The sequence below is a fragment of the Symphalangus syndactylus genome, chromosome 17 (genome assembly GCF_028878055.3).
Source record: "Symphalangus syndactylus isolate Jambi chromosome 17, NHGRI_mSymSyn1-v2.1_pri, whole genome shotgun sequence".
Taxonomy (NCBI): domain Eukaryota; kingdom Metazoa; phylum Chordata; class Mammalia; order Primates; family Hylobatidae; genus Symphalangus; species Symphalangus syndactylus.
This window is the reverse complement of record NC_072439.2, coordinates 77,955,691-77,969,449: the sequence shown is the minus strand read 5'-3', so window position 1 is coordinate 77,969,449 and position 13,759 is coordinate 77,955,691. Positions and strand designations below refer to the sequence as shown.

The 13,759-nt window shown below is 36.6% G+C and overlaps 1 long non-coding RNA gene across 1 annotated transcript in view; it reads right to left on the bottom strand.

Moving 5' to 3' along the window:
- LOC134733088 (uncharacterized) overlaps positions 1-13,759 on the bottom strand; it is a 73,509-nt gene that overhangs the window by 38,301 nt on the left and 21,449 nt on the right. Inside the window, exons 2-3 of the long non-coding RNA XR_010116651.1 lie at positions 8,854-9,007; positions 8,098-8,253 (exon numbers count right to left, since the gene is read on the bottom strand). This is a non-coding gene — a long non-coding RNA (uncharacterized lncRNA). The remainder of the gene's footprint in view (positions 1-8,097; positions 8,254-8,853; positions 9,008-13,759) is intronic.

Below are 13,759 nucleotides of genomic sequence, written 5' to 3'. Positions count from 1 at the left end.
CGCCTCCCGGGTTCACGCCATTCTCCTGCCTCAGCAACCCGAGTAGCTGGGACTACAGGTGCCTGCAGCCACGTCCGGCTAATTTTTTTGTATTTTTAGTAGAGACGGGGTTTCACCATGTCAGCCAGGATGGTCTCTATCTCCTGACCTCATGATCCGCCCGCCTCGGCCTCCCAAAGTGCTGGGATTACAGGCGTGAGCCACCGCGCCCGGCCTAGATACTTCTTATACTCTTCCTAGGACAATATGTTAAATTATTTTTAATGGAAATCTAGTATCCGGAGGTGCCTGTGAAGCCTGAGCAGTGGATGGTATGACAAGTGGACAGGGCTTTGAGGCACCATCAAGGTCTCAACCCAAGCAGCTGAATTTTATTCTTTTTGTTTTTCTATTTAGGTGGAGGGGAAGCTCTTTGGTTAAAAGTGACAGAAACCCTACTTCAGCCTAAGGGGTAAAAGACATAATTGATCATCAGAAAAAAAAAAAAAAAACAACTCTAAGAAGGGCAGGGTTGCAGCTGGGCTTTAGGGAATTCAACTGAGGATTGAAACATTTCTAGAAAATACCGATTTCTTTGGCTTAATAAGATTGCCTATGATATGTGATGTGCAGCTTCTTCATGTTCCTCAATATCGTTCCCATTAGATAGACATAGTTGCCTGAAACTCCTGTATCTTCCATCTTACAGCATCATCATTGGAGAATACAGGTCCTACAAGGTCTTGTTTGAAAAATCCTAGAACAAAACTCTGTTTCTGGCTTGATGTTTGTCCTCGGGCCAATTAAATGGAACCAGAGGAGAGAACAGTATGAAAAAAAGTTGCCTCATCTATTTCGGTTCTTATCCTCACTCAAGCTCCTCTATTTATACTGAAATCCTTTCTGTTCCTCAAGCTTGCAAGGCCTGCTCTTACCTTAGGGCTGGCATTACAGGCTGTTCTCTATGCCTGTAACAGTAGATACTCCATGAAATGGGGAAATAATAAAGATTTTCAACACTCCATGGGTTTTAGCTACATGTCTGAAAGCTAGGTTTTAATTTAGAGAAATCATGATGGTTGAAATCTACTGTCCTCTTGTTTAGCATTCTTCTGGTTGCTAAACTGGCAGAATACCTATTGAGGGACTTTGACCTATTAAATTCTGCATTGAACCCACCATATATACATATAATTTTTGTAATGCCTTTTAATTGGCACACTAGCCTTGTGATATTTCTTCAAATATCTCATGAAAATGTAATGTTTGCCTTATGTGTGTCTGATATATGCTAGGCATTATTCTTGTTCTTAGGGATTAAAAGGTGAATATTAATCCCCTTGGGAATCAAGAGCTTGCTTTCTACAGAACCTCATAATATTAACCCGTCTTGGGTGGGGAGGGAGAAGCCGTATATATAAACAAAATAGATAAATAAAATATACTCAATAGTGATAAGAACCATGAAAATAGAGTGGTGAGACAGCAGGTGACTGGTACTGCTCTTAGATTGTGTTATTAGGAAAGACTTCTTTTTGGTTTTGAGTAATAAATGATCAGAAAGAGCTACTGTGTGACTGTCTCAGTCAATTCAAGCTGCTGTAGCAAGATACCTAATACTTAGTGGTTTAATTAAAAAGAAATTTATTCCTCACAGTTTGATATCAGGGTGCACGCAGGGCTGGGTTCTGGTGAGAGCCCTCTTCTGGTTGGGTTGCAGTCAACTTCTCATTGTATCCTCATATAGTGGAAAGAGGGCAAGAGACTCCCTGGGATCCCTTTTATAAGGGCACTAATCCCATTCATGAGGATTACATCCTCATAACCTAATTACCTCCCAAAAGCCCCACCTCCTAACATCATCACATTCAGGATTTCAACATAAGCATTTTGCGGTAACACAAACATTCAGTCCACAACAGTGACTATGAGGACGGAACATTCCAAAAGGAATAGTTAATGAAAAGGTCCTACAAAGGGGAGAACATTCGTTCATTTATGGGTCCATCTTATAAATCCTATTGACTCTTATTATATGCTAGGCCTTGTGTTAGGCTTTACGATTCAACAGTGAATAACATAAAGATCTCTGCTTTCATGACACCCACATTCCAGAGGTAGAATTGGAATGCATAAATAATAAGTATAGTAAATATATTTCACATTAGAGATTAATAACTGCTGTAAAAATAGTACACAGTAAGGAGAAATTAAAGACTAAGTTGTAGGCTGTGTGGAGAGGGCCAAGACATTATAATACTAGGTTACATTAAAATACTGGGTTACATATTATAGTATTACATATAATACTAGGTTACATCTTCACTGAGAAGATGTTTTGAACAAAGACTTAAAAATAGTAAAGATGTTGTATATCGCAATCTATAAAGAAACTGAAGGGAAAATACCCAGCTCAGAACAGAGGCAGGAATCTAGCAATGCAAGATATCAGAGACACAGTCATAGCATAAGGACAATGTGGTAGGAAGGCAACTGATAGTAATGCTACTATTGCTGAATTTGCCACTGCCACTATGCTTGGACTCTTAATACTCTATCTGTGACTGATTTCTCAACTCTTTGTTTTCCCATCACTCTTATCAGATTTGAAATTCCAGGGAGAAGAAAAAGTGTCCTTTAAGTTATTTCTTAAGCCTTTTTCCTATCTTAGATGGGACAAGAGAGATACACTTGGATTCTCTGGCTTTACTAGTGAGAATCAAGAGCTTGCTTTCTGCAGAGTCTCATAAAATGGGAAATTTCCCCAAAAACAATAATCTTCAGGCTCTGTATAGAAGATAAAATAGCAGATATCAGCAGAAACATTTACTGTTCTACTTTATCAACTCCTTAAATAGCAAAATGAGAAAAAAAAGTACAACTGAATTAAAATTGAGTTAAAATCTGATTTACATGTGAATTATAGTCCCAAATTAGGTTCTAAAATTTATCCTGATATTTAAAATGTTTTGACTCACTTGATTTTGACATTCAGTAATAGTTAAATTGTAGTTACATTTAGCCATTACCTATTTAACATTCTATTTTCATAAAATATTATAAGAGCTTCTCTATTTTAATAAAATATACTGGATTTTAATTTTCAGCTTTAAAAAGTCCCCTCTGAAATATCTGACCTCCAAAAGCAAAATACAAGAAAAGCAATTCGCAAAACATATTGTTTTTATTTTCCCCGTGTTGGACTATCAGATTTCCCCTGGTCTTGAGAGATTTGTTAACTTCTCGAAATTCACATTGTTAATGCTTTCCACTGGAGATTATCAGATTACAGTAATCAGAGCTCATTGCCAACCCTTTTCTAATAACTTCCTGGAGAATATCTGAAAACCCATTAATATGCAGTACATTGAGCTGCTTCAGGGTTTGCAACTGTATTGGAGAAAAGAGAACATCTTATACAATTTCTCTGGGGTATGTATAAATCTCTTCAACCCTGATGTGTATGCTGTATTAATAACCAAAACTATGCAGGATGCAGCAATTGCGTAAGGAATAGAATATTAAACTTCTTCTTTTTAAAACATTACTGCTACTGCCACAGTCTCCAAATTTTTATTTTATAATAAATGCATTACCGTTTTGCTTGATACTTCACAAATTTGGATGCTTCTCTTTTTTTTTTTCTTAGAGATCTGTCTTTTGAATTGTTTAACAATACCGTAATATTTTGAGTGGTGCCCTCCTTCCTTTGGCAATATTTGTGAATGCACATCAACTCCTGTATTTATTGTGCCTTCTATGTGTCAGATCACCAAGAATCAGATGCCTCCTCTGTCTCTAAGATGCCTCAGGGCAACAGGCAAATGGCCATGGACCAGGTCCTCAATATTTCTTGCTCCATTTGCTTGGTTGCTTCTTCTATTTTCCAATTCTGGACTCTATTTAAATAGCAGTTTTTTTGTGACTCTCCTGTTTAACTTACAAGTTAAGTTTGTTTTCCCAACATCATTGCTTCTTTGATAATAGACTGAAGTGTTTTCATTAAGCTAAAAGTTTTCCATTCTACTCCCAGGTATAACTACCCAGCCATCTTGCTAACTTGAAGTGAAATCACTGGTGTTAGTCTCAAATGACTGTCCTCTTTACGTCCCCTTAAAAATGTTTACACTATCTAATTCCCATACTCAATGGCGAGCCTTGATGTTGTTAAGCAACATAATGGATGAATGGAAGTGAAATTTCATTTTTCATGGTATTACAGTTTCATATTTTCATGAGTTGACTGTACAGTTTCATGATCAATACTTACAATGAGTTCATAAATTTCTCAAGATTTTGAGGTTAATTTTTCCCTTTTACTCTTTAGCAAAAAAATTATGCAAAATTTAAAAATGATTCAAGAGACTACATTTAGGAAACTACATTTTTGAAACTAAGAGTGTGGAACATAAACAGAATGAATTTTTTCCACTACCACATCCTCAACAAAGCAGAAATGAATGAAATCAACTCCTGATTTACCCAGTATCTTCTTTACTTACAGCTCCAATGTACTCTCATTTAATGTAATTTTAAAATTTAACCACATAAATTTCTTCTACTGAGTAATATGATTTACACTTTCCTAATTTTAACAAATTTTCCCTAGTTAAAATTATTCTTTAACTTTTTTTAGTTTCTAATTTTTATTTTTAATAATTGGCAGATAGGCTGGGTGCAGAGGCTCATGCCTGTAATCTCAGTACTTTGGGAGGCCGAGGCAGGTGGATCACCTGAGGTCAGGAGTTTGAGACCAGCCTGGCCAACATGGCAAAACCCCATCTCTACTAAAAATACAAAAATTAGCCAGGTGTGGTGGCAGGCACCTATAATCCAAGATACTCAGGAGGCTGAGGCAGGAGAATCACTTGAACCCAGGAGGTAGAGGTTGCAGCCGAGATCACGTCACTGCACTCCAGCCTGGGCTACCGAGTGAGACCCTGTCTCAAAACAATAATAATAAAAAAAATCGATAAATAAAATAAAAATTGACACATAATTGTACATATTTTGGGGGTATGGAGTGATATTTTGATACATGTATATAAGATGTATTGACCAATTCAGGGTAGTTAGCATATCCATCACCTCAAACATTTATCATTTCTTTGTGTTGGGAACATTCAAACTCTTCCCTTCTAGCTGTTTGAAAATATACAATGAGTTGTTATTAGTCACCCATCAATGCGATAGAACACTAGAACTTATTCCTTCTATCTAGCTATAATTTTGTGTCCATTAACCACCCTCTCCCTTCTCCTTCTTCTGCTTCCCAGCTTCTAACAACTACTATTCTACTCTCTATTTCTGTGAGCACAACATCACAACAGTTTAAGCTTCCACATATGAGTGAGAACATGTGGTATAAAACGAGTTATTCTAATTATTGCTATTGACAGATGTATTTCATGCCTAGAGCTTCTAATGTCAGATGATAACCTGATATTTCATGAATAGATGACACATCTGAAGAAAATGAAAAAAAATTCTATTCTGAAAATTAACCAATTTCAGGAAAACTAACTTTGTAACAGCCACACAAAATTCAGTGGCTTAAAATAGCAACTACTTATCATTTTTCACAAGTATGCAGATCAGCTGAGGATTATAAGCCTGAGGATAGGCTGATGAAGGCTGAGTTACATTTGGTGATTCTCTGGTTTCAACTTTGTTAGCTCACACATCCTGGCACAGCTAAAAGGTCAGCTAATCTTGACGGACATGACTGGGTTTAGCTCAGTTCCACATGTCTCTTACTCCTTTCCTGTGATCTGGCTGCAGCTGGGGCATGTTTTTCTCATGTTAACAGCAGAAATGCATACCTCTTCTTGCAACGGGTCTACTGAAATTTCATTAACAGAGCAAGCGTATGTTCAATTCAAGAATCTAGGGGTGAGAAAGAATCTCCACTTACAGTAAGAAACCACCACAAAGTTACTTGACAAACGGAGTCCATACAGGGAGAGGTAAAGAACTGGGGCCATTAGTGCAATCTTTCACACCGTTTATGATGGTGAAAAAAAGGGAGGATACCTACCTAGCTATCAATTTATTAACTGTTTATATTACTTTTAATGGCAAAAACCGCAATTACTTTTGCACCAACCTAATACATCAACTACGTATATCAATCTACTCATTAGTATATCAACTGTTAGCTATTTAAATGTCTTTAATATATTGAAAAATTATCTGCATTGGTTTTTATGAAAGTGAGATGAACCATGGATCATAGAAATTATTTCCACTTAATAATTAAGGTAAATCTAAAGGTGAAATGCACCTTCTAAACTTCTCACCAAATGAGAAGTTTACCAGTCTGTTTGCAATATAACTAAATGAGAAACATACCAGTCTGTTTGCAATATAACTAAATGCAAGGCTTTAGAGAGCTGCCCTGGGGCAAAGAAGAATTGCCAAGCAGAACAAATAGGTAAACAGCAATAATCAAAGGGATCTTTCAATGGTGTTCAAATGATACATAGCAAATGTATTTATTTACACAAACTGCTAATGTGATTGCAGTTTAAACATTTCTAACTCTCTCTGTTCCCATTTTTCTTATCTATCAGATAGGTATGCAAAGGTAAACCATGTAGAAAATTAACTTTTATGAGAATCATTGATATTTCTTGTGAACTGCTATGTGTCAGGGTATTTTGCAAGTCATTTTACATTGTCTTCAATCCTTTCAGAAAACTTCAGTGTAGGTATTACTATTGGTATTTTACAGGGATGATACTAAGGGGTGATCATTTAGGTAACCTGCCCACAATCCTAGCTAGCAAATAGTGACAATTCAAACTTAAGATGGTCTAATTCAAATATTTACGTACTGTGGGTTTTATTTTTAATATAAAGAATGTATCCATTGTCAACCCAAGAATAATGAGGCTCATAAATTTGGAAAGGAAAGCTTTATTTTTCATAAAGCATTGTAGCCTGCAGGGTGGCCATTCTGACAGACTGGAAAGCATGGCCTCTGGCCATAAGCCAGAAACAGACACTTAAAGGGAAGAACAAAGGGAACAGGAATTGATGCTGAGCAGGGTGGCAGAATATACCTATTTAATAAAGTAGAAGGAGTCATGAATATCTTTGAAAGGAGAAACATGCACACGTGCAATGGAACTTCATGCCCCTTCATAAGTTGCATATAGATTGGCTTGGCCAGAACCACTCCATGGGTGGTCTCTTATCAGGAAGAAATGCTGATCAATTGTTGTGTGGAAACTGCAGAAGGGAGGAGCAGCATCAGGCAGTTGGTTGATATAAGCCTGATAGCAGCCATGGAGTCTTTTGAAAGATCTGCTTTCTGTTTATCCTCTCATTAATCTCACAGCAAATGAGTTCCTTGGTCAGAAACAATATTTGGGAGCCTATGACAGTGATATGGTTTGATTCTGTGATTCTGTGTCCCCACCCAAGTCTCATGTTATAATTTCCAATGTTGAGGGAGTGACCTAGTGGGAGGTGATTAGATCATGGGGGCAGATTTCTCCCTTCCTGTTCTCATGATAGTGAGTTCTCACAAGATCTTGTTGGTTAAAAGTGTCTAGCATGGGTGGGTGCAGTGGCTCATGCCTGTAATCCCAGCACTTTGGGAGGCCAATGCAGGCAGATGGCTTGAGCCCAGGAGTTTGAAACCAGCCTGGGCAATATGGCAAAACTCCATCTCTACAAAAATTACCCAGGTGTGGTGGCATCTGCCTGTAGTCCCAGCTAATGGGGAGGCTGAGGTGGGAGCACTGCTTGAGCCCAGGAGGCGGGGGTTGCAGTGAGCTGAAATCACGCCCCTACACTTCAACCTGAGCAACAGAGCAAGACGCTGTCTCAAAAAAATGTGTGTAGCACTTTCCCCTTTGCTCTCTCTCTCCTGCTCCACCATGGTAAGACATGCTTGCTTCCCCTTCACCTTCCGTCATAATTGCAAGTTTCCTGAGGCCTCACAGCCATGCTTCCTGTATAGCCTGCAGAACTGTGAGTCAAATAAACCTCTTTTCTTCATTAAAAAAAAAAAAAAAAAGAAAAAAGAAAGATCTGCTTTCTGTTTAGCCCTTAGGAATGAAAGCCTAATGGCAGTTAGGGAGGGAGGGGATATAACAACATATGTCTGACCTCCTACTCATCAGGGCCAAAAGCTCAGTTTTCAAGGTTGCTCTGGAGTCCCATTGGCCAAGAGGGGGTCCATTCAGTTAGCTGAGGAGCTTCAAATTTCATTTCTGTTTCTCACCATATTGACCCGATTCGTTGAAATGAGGTCCAGGGCTGCTGCTGCATAAAAAGGGAAAGAAAAAATGTTATCAGGGGAATCTATTTAGGTGTCTGTTGGAACTCCCTTGCCCAGTTTTGATAATAAATGGGCAATTTCTGGCAGCACACTAACCTGAGAAGGCCATGGTGACCAGGGGCTTAGAGCAACAGGTCATGCCACTAGGTACTAGCAGAGGTACGAGATGATATTATGGGGAATCTAAAACGGGTAGTGGAGAGGAGAGACAATGCACATCTGTTGGAAGGGGCAAAGGGTGTTTTTGTCTCATTGACCTGCTTTGCTAAATTTTCCTCCAGATGATAGGTCTGCCAGGATGTATATGCAGAGGTGAATTTGAGTTATGTAAGAGATGAACTGTGGTGAAAACTCTGATGGCCCTTCAATGTTGGACTTGTTGCCCCTTCTTCTGGAATTACTATTGGCATATAGCCTTCAGCTGTTAGCTCCTATGAGGATTAGACTCTGCTTAAGACAGCCACTTTGCTTAAAGTCATTTCCCTTCCCAGGTCAGCCCACTTCCCGTGATTGACTGAATTAGAAGTCTAAGGCTTGGCCATCTTAGCCCAACTTGAGACAATTCTAAAGGATCCACACCTCACCATAAGTTAAGCTGTGGTGGCTGCCGCAAATTGACTTCTTGTTCTTCACAGTTTTCTTTCCTTCTCTCCCTCCTGTATTGACTCTAAAGGCACTCCATAGTTAATATCCTAAACACTAAACTCCATCTAAGAGACTATTTGCTGGGAATCCAATCTGCAACAAATATGAACAAAACAAAACAGAAAAAACTCTGTAATAACATTTTCCAGCAATTTATGACACTACAGTCTCTAAGTTTATATGGAGTCAAGAAACATCTTACCAAAGGAAGCAACAAGGGCTATTTGTACTTGACTCTTTTAAAATATATACTAAATTACAATACAAAAAGACTTTTTCACAGTCTTACACTTTGTCTTTTGGGTTGCTTCTTATTCTTACCTCTGGAATAAAGAATGCAAAACCAAAAGGCCATTATGATGGTTTTTCATGAAAAGAAGTTGTCTTCTTCAAAGATGAATTTAATTCACTTCCGTGAATAAGAATTAACTGCTCAATGTTAATTTTGAAAATTTAATGTGGAATTTTAAGTTTCTGCTTTCAGTTATTGTTATTATTTTGTTTTAAATTTAGGATTGGGGCATTGAACTTGCTGAGAAAATCCAAACCTCAAGACAGGAGAAGTATTTGTTAAGCCTAACAAGAATATTAAATAGCCACCATCTGTCGCATGTAATAAAATTAATGAGTTTTCCTTCCACTGTCTCTATTAATAAAGTCTTTGGGAAAAAAGTTGTGGCACTAAGCACCTGGGAATGAATTTCATGTGCTTTCATGGGACCACAATTTCCTGAAATACTTTCTCCCCACTTTTTTAAGTATTATTCTTTGCAAATTATCAGGCTGTCACTGTTCAACTAATATATAGGAAAAGGATTTTTATTTCTGCATTTTCCCACCTGTGACTACCTTGGTAAGTGAGGGTATAGCAATGAATCTGTGGAACTCAACCCCAGTGGTAGCAGTGGAGACAGAAAGGAAAGAACTTCAGGAAGAAAGGAAGAGGCATCTTAAGAGAAATTGAAATTCCATATATAGACGCATCTAAATACTGTTAGGTGTGATAAAAATGTCAGGTGCTATTAATCTTGAGATATCGACAAAATATATGGCCATCATTACAACTGAATATTAATAGGACTTTCTACCATCAAGTAATAACATTATTAACATTTTATAGTAGTTGGTTGAATCATCCATATGTTTAAGAGGTTATTTTAAATAAAACCAAATTTTGTCCAACAGTTTAAGTTTATAAAATCTTTAAAAAGAGAAAAAAAAATGAGGAAAAGATTACCTTAGTGTTATCTTGCTACCATGCCATCAACTTGAAGGCTTATTTATCATGATGTCTATTAAAATGTCAGTTCTTTGTATCACCTCCTTACAAAGAAGAAATCTGTCTGCCATGTTCAAGCTTTACTGAAAAGACTATCCATAATTTTGAGCAAAGTCAAACCATTTATTTTATACTGAACACAAAGGAAAGGAATTCCTTCAATAGAAATGAAATGTCTTCATGGGAGCATTAAGCACATTCAAATAAGTGTGAAAATAACATTAGAATTAAGATTGAATCCAGATTTGGAAGTTTATTATTGTCTTATATTATGAACATTTACTTTATGTTCACAATTATATTTATATATCAGATTGGAATTCATTTATGATTATATTTTAGCTAAGAAAAATTGGATTAAAAAAAGAATAGGTATGAAAATATAAGAATAGAAGAACTGAGAAAGAACAGAGTCCAAGCAATAGCTGTGACCAGAGGATTTTACCCTATGGCATCTGAAACAGCCATAGGAAATGGGATGCATTCTTCAATGCTTCTAGCAAGAATCAATCTGGTATAAGTTTGTAGAGTGTTAATGGGTCAATGTTTAATTATCTCTCCCTCTCCTGCCTGCATTTGTCTATATTTTTTTGATTAATAGATAATATCAGTCTTTCATATATTCATTTTTCCTCAGAAATGCAAACACCGTACTCTATAAAAATAGGAAATTGATCACTTCTTCAAATATACTATTTATAATTAGGTGGATTACATATAGAATGTCTTTAGGTTATTCAAATTGATTTCAGTAAAAAATAAAATTTTGCATGTGATTTGAATTGAGTTGGTGACTGTTTTTGCAGTTATGTTGTTGTCTGAGCACTTTCATATCATTTAACGTTGTTTTCAATTTGAGAAAGAAGGGATCATTAGTTTGGAATTGTTCTCACTTCAGAAAACTCAAAATGTTCAAAACATTAGTGCTGAATAGCAAATCTGAAAATGACTCTCCCAAACCTAAATCACAACATTCACCATTAGCTTATTAGAAACATAATAAAAAGGTCAGTGGGACACTAAAACCAAATAGAAATCATCTTGAAATTGAGAAGGAATTAGATATAAAGGAAGTCTGGGATCGGGGAAAACGATATGAGTGGCGTAACTGTGAAGGTAAGGTTGGTGGTTATGACTTTTTTGTTTCTATGATCTTGTCATGTCTTTCCCTAAGCTCCTGTACAATGTCTTCATTAAGTTTTTAAAAAACTGCATCGTATTTTAGAAGTTTAGAAATTTCATTCTTTTTGGCAGAAATTTACTTTGAATGTTCACCTTTTAAAATTTGTTTTTCTTTTCCTCTCTAGTAAGGAGATTGAATCAACAAGACTCAATCATTTGTCTTTCAGTTAGGTGAATTCTTCACTGATAAGCTGATTTTTGGAGAAAAGACTGGGATAATTGACAGGCCATCAAGAATATTCCTTATGATAGAGAACTGCATGTGAGTGGGCTCTCTTAGCCCTCATTGAGAAAGTGCTACAGAATAGCTTTGTGCAGTGTAACTTGGAGAACTAAAAAACAAATGACAATCTACACAATGTCCCAAGAGAATTGCACCTGGATCATTGGTTTGAGACCCTAGCATATGTATTTTCAAAACTTTCTCAAGTGATCCAAAAGTAGAGTAAGAGCTGGGAATATTCGCTATTCACTATTTACTTTTTGTCTCTCACCAACTACCTGAGTTTGTCAGACAAAGGACTGTTCACACCAGTCTTCTCATTGCTTTCCTGCAGAATTCTGGCCATAAATATGGGTCAGCCCCACTACTTCTGTTTGGAAATAAATTGAGCACAGTGAAGCTCTTAGGGCCAAACCATACTCCTCTTGTATTGCGTGGTTTCGAGTTTCAAACAAATAGTACTTTCACCAAAGATGGGATTTCAAAAAATTTTTGTGCTTATTGACTTTGGATAGTTTTTAACAGGATAAAATAAACAATAAATAAAAAACAACTTTTTCCTACTATGGTAAATCCAGAAATCTTTATAAATATTTTATAAGTAAATTAAATCTCTTTTTTATATAAATAGACTTTATTTCTTTAATTTTTTTATTTTTACTTTTTCTTTTTTGAGATGGAGTCTCACTCTGTCACACAGGCTAGAGTGCAGCGGCGCAATCTCGGCTCACTTCAATCTCCACCTCCTGGGTTGAAGTGATTCTCCTGCCTCAGCCTCCTCAGTAGCTGGGATCACAGGTGTGCACCACCATGCACAGCTAATTTTTGTATTTTTAGTAGAGATGCGGTTTCGCCATGTTGGTCAGGCTTGTCTCAAACTCTTAACCTCAAGTGATTCGCCCCCCTCATCCTCTCAAAATGCTGGGATTACAGGCATGAGCCATTGTGCCCCACCTAGAATTTATTTCTTAGAGGAGTTCTAGGTTTATAGCAAAATTGAGTGGAAATTACAAAGAGTTCCTGTGTACCCCTTGTCCCCACACATGCACAACCTCCCCCACCATCAACATCCCGCATCAGTGTGGAACACTTGTTACAAGTGACTCACCTACAGCAAAGTAAGTATCTTTTGATGGGAAAAGATTGGCTTCTTTTCAGAATTTATCTTTATAGGCTGCTATTTCCTTTTGTCAGAAAATAGTGCGAAAAATCCCATGGTCATTTCTCAGAAAAGTATTTTGGAAAGAGTGACATTTAGACGTTGAGCTAATGATCAGCCAGATGCATTTTTTTTTTTCTTTCTTAAAGCTTTCTCATGTTTTTGCGAGGCTGCTATCACAAACATTGCCACAATTTCCATAAATACAACTAGGCCCAATAAGAAAAGATATTAAACTCTTTAAGAACTTTTATAAACTAATCTTTAACATCATCCCAGAAGGAACTGATCATAATGATATTGGGCCCAAGATAACACTTTTCCAGAGTGTTGCCTTTCCTCATTTCAATGAAACCTAATTTCTTTAAGGGGAGCTTAGAAACCCCCATCATTTCATTGATAGAATTTCTTTTTTTAACGTTGCAGTAGGGAAGAAGCCCTGAGTTTATTCTTAGAGATTAACTCTACTGCAATTTTGATACTTCCATATTTGTGAGTGAGGTGGAGCTGTCTGTTATTGATAGCCTCGATTTGATTACATGTTCTGTTAAGAAAATATATCTGTGTCAAGAAATACAAGTTGCAAGATTGAATCAACTTACTTTTGTGCTGTTATTGGACTATTTAATTACAGTTCATAGTTTTAGACCAACACAGGTTAATAATTAATATAAACGATTTATTGCTGGACTTTAAATGCAGAATGATATTTCAAATACCGTTGGAAACAGAAATATTCATTTCATATTTGATTTTGGCATAAACTTAGTAATAAAAACCATATCAAACTGCATAAAAACATAAAAATTCTGGTTGCATTTAATAGTGTTTTGGAAATAGAGCGTTTAGTTTAAAATAGTGATGTTTTTAAAACTTGAGCTGTATTTCAGCTTAATATTTGAAAATATGTTGCTATTGACTGCCAAGTTAAATGAAATATAGTATATATTAACGTAGATTTTAGCCATAATTCACTATACCACAAGACTGTTATAACAATGT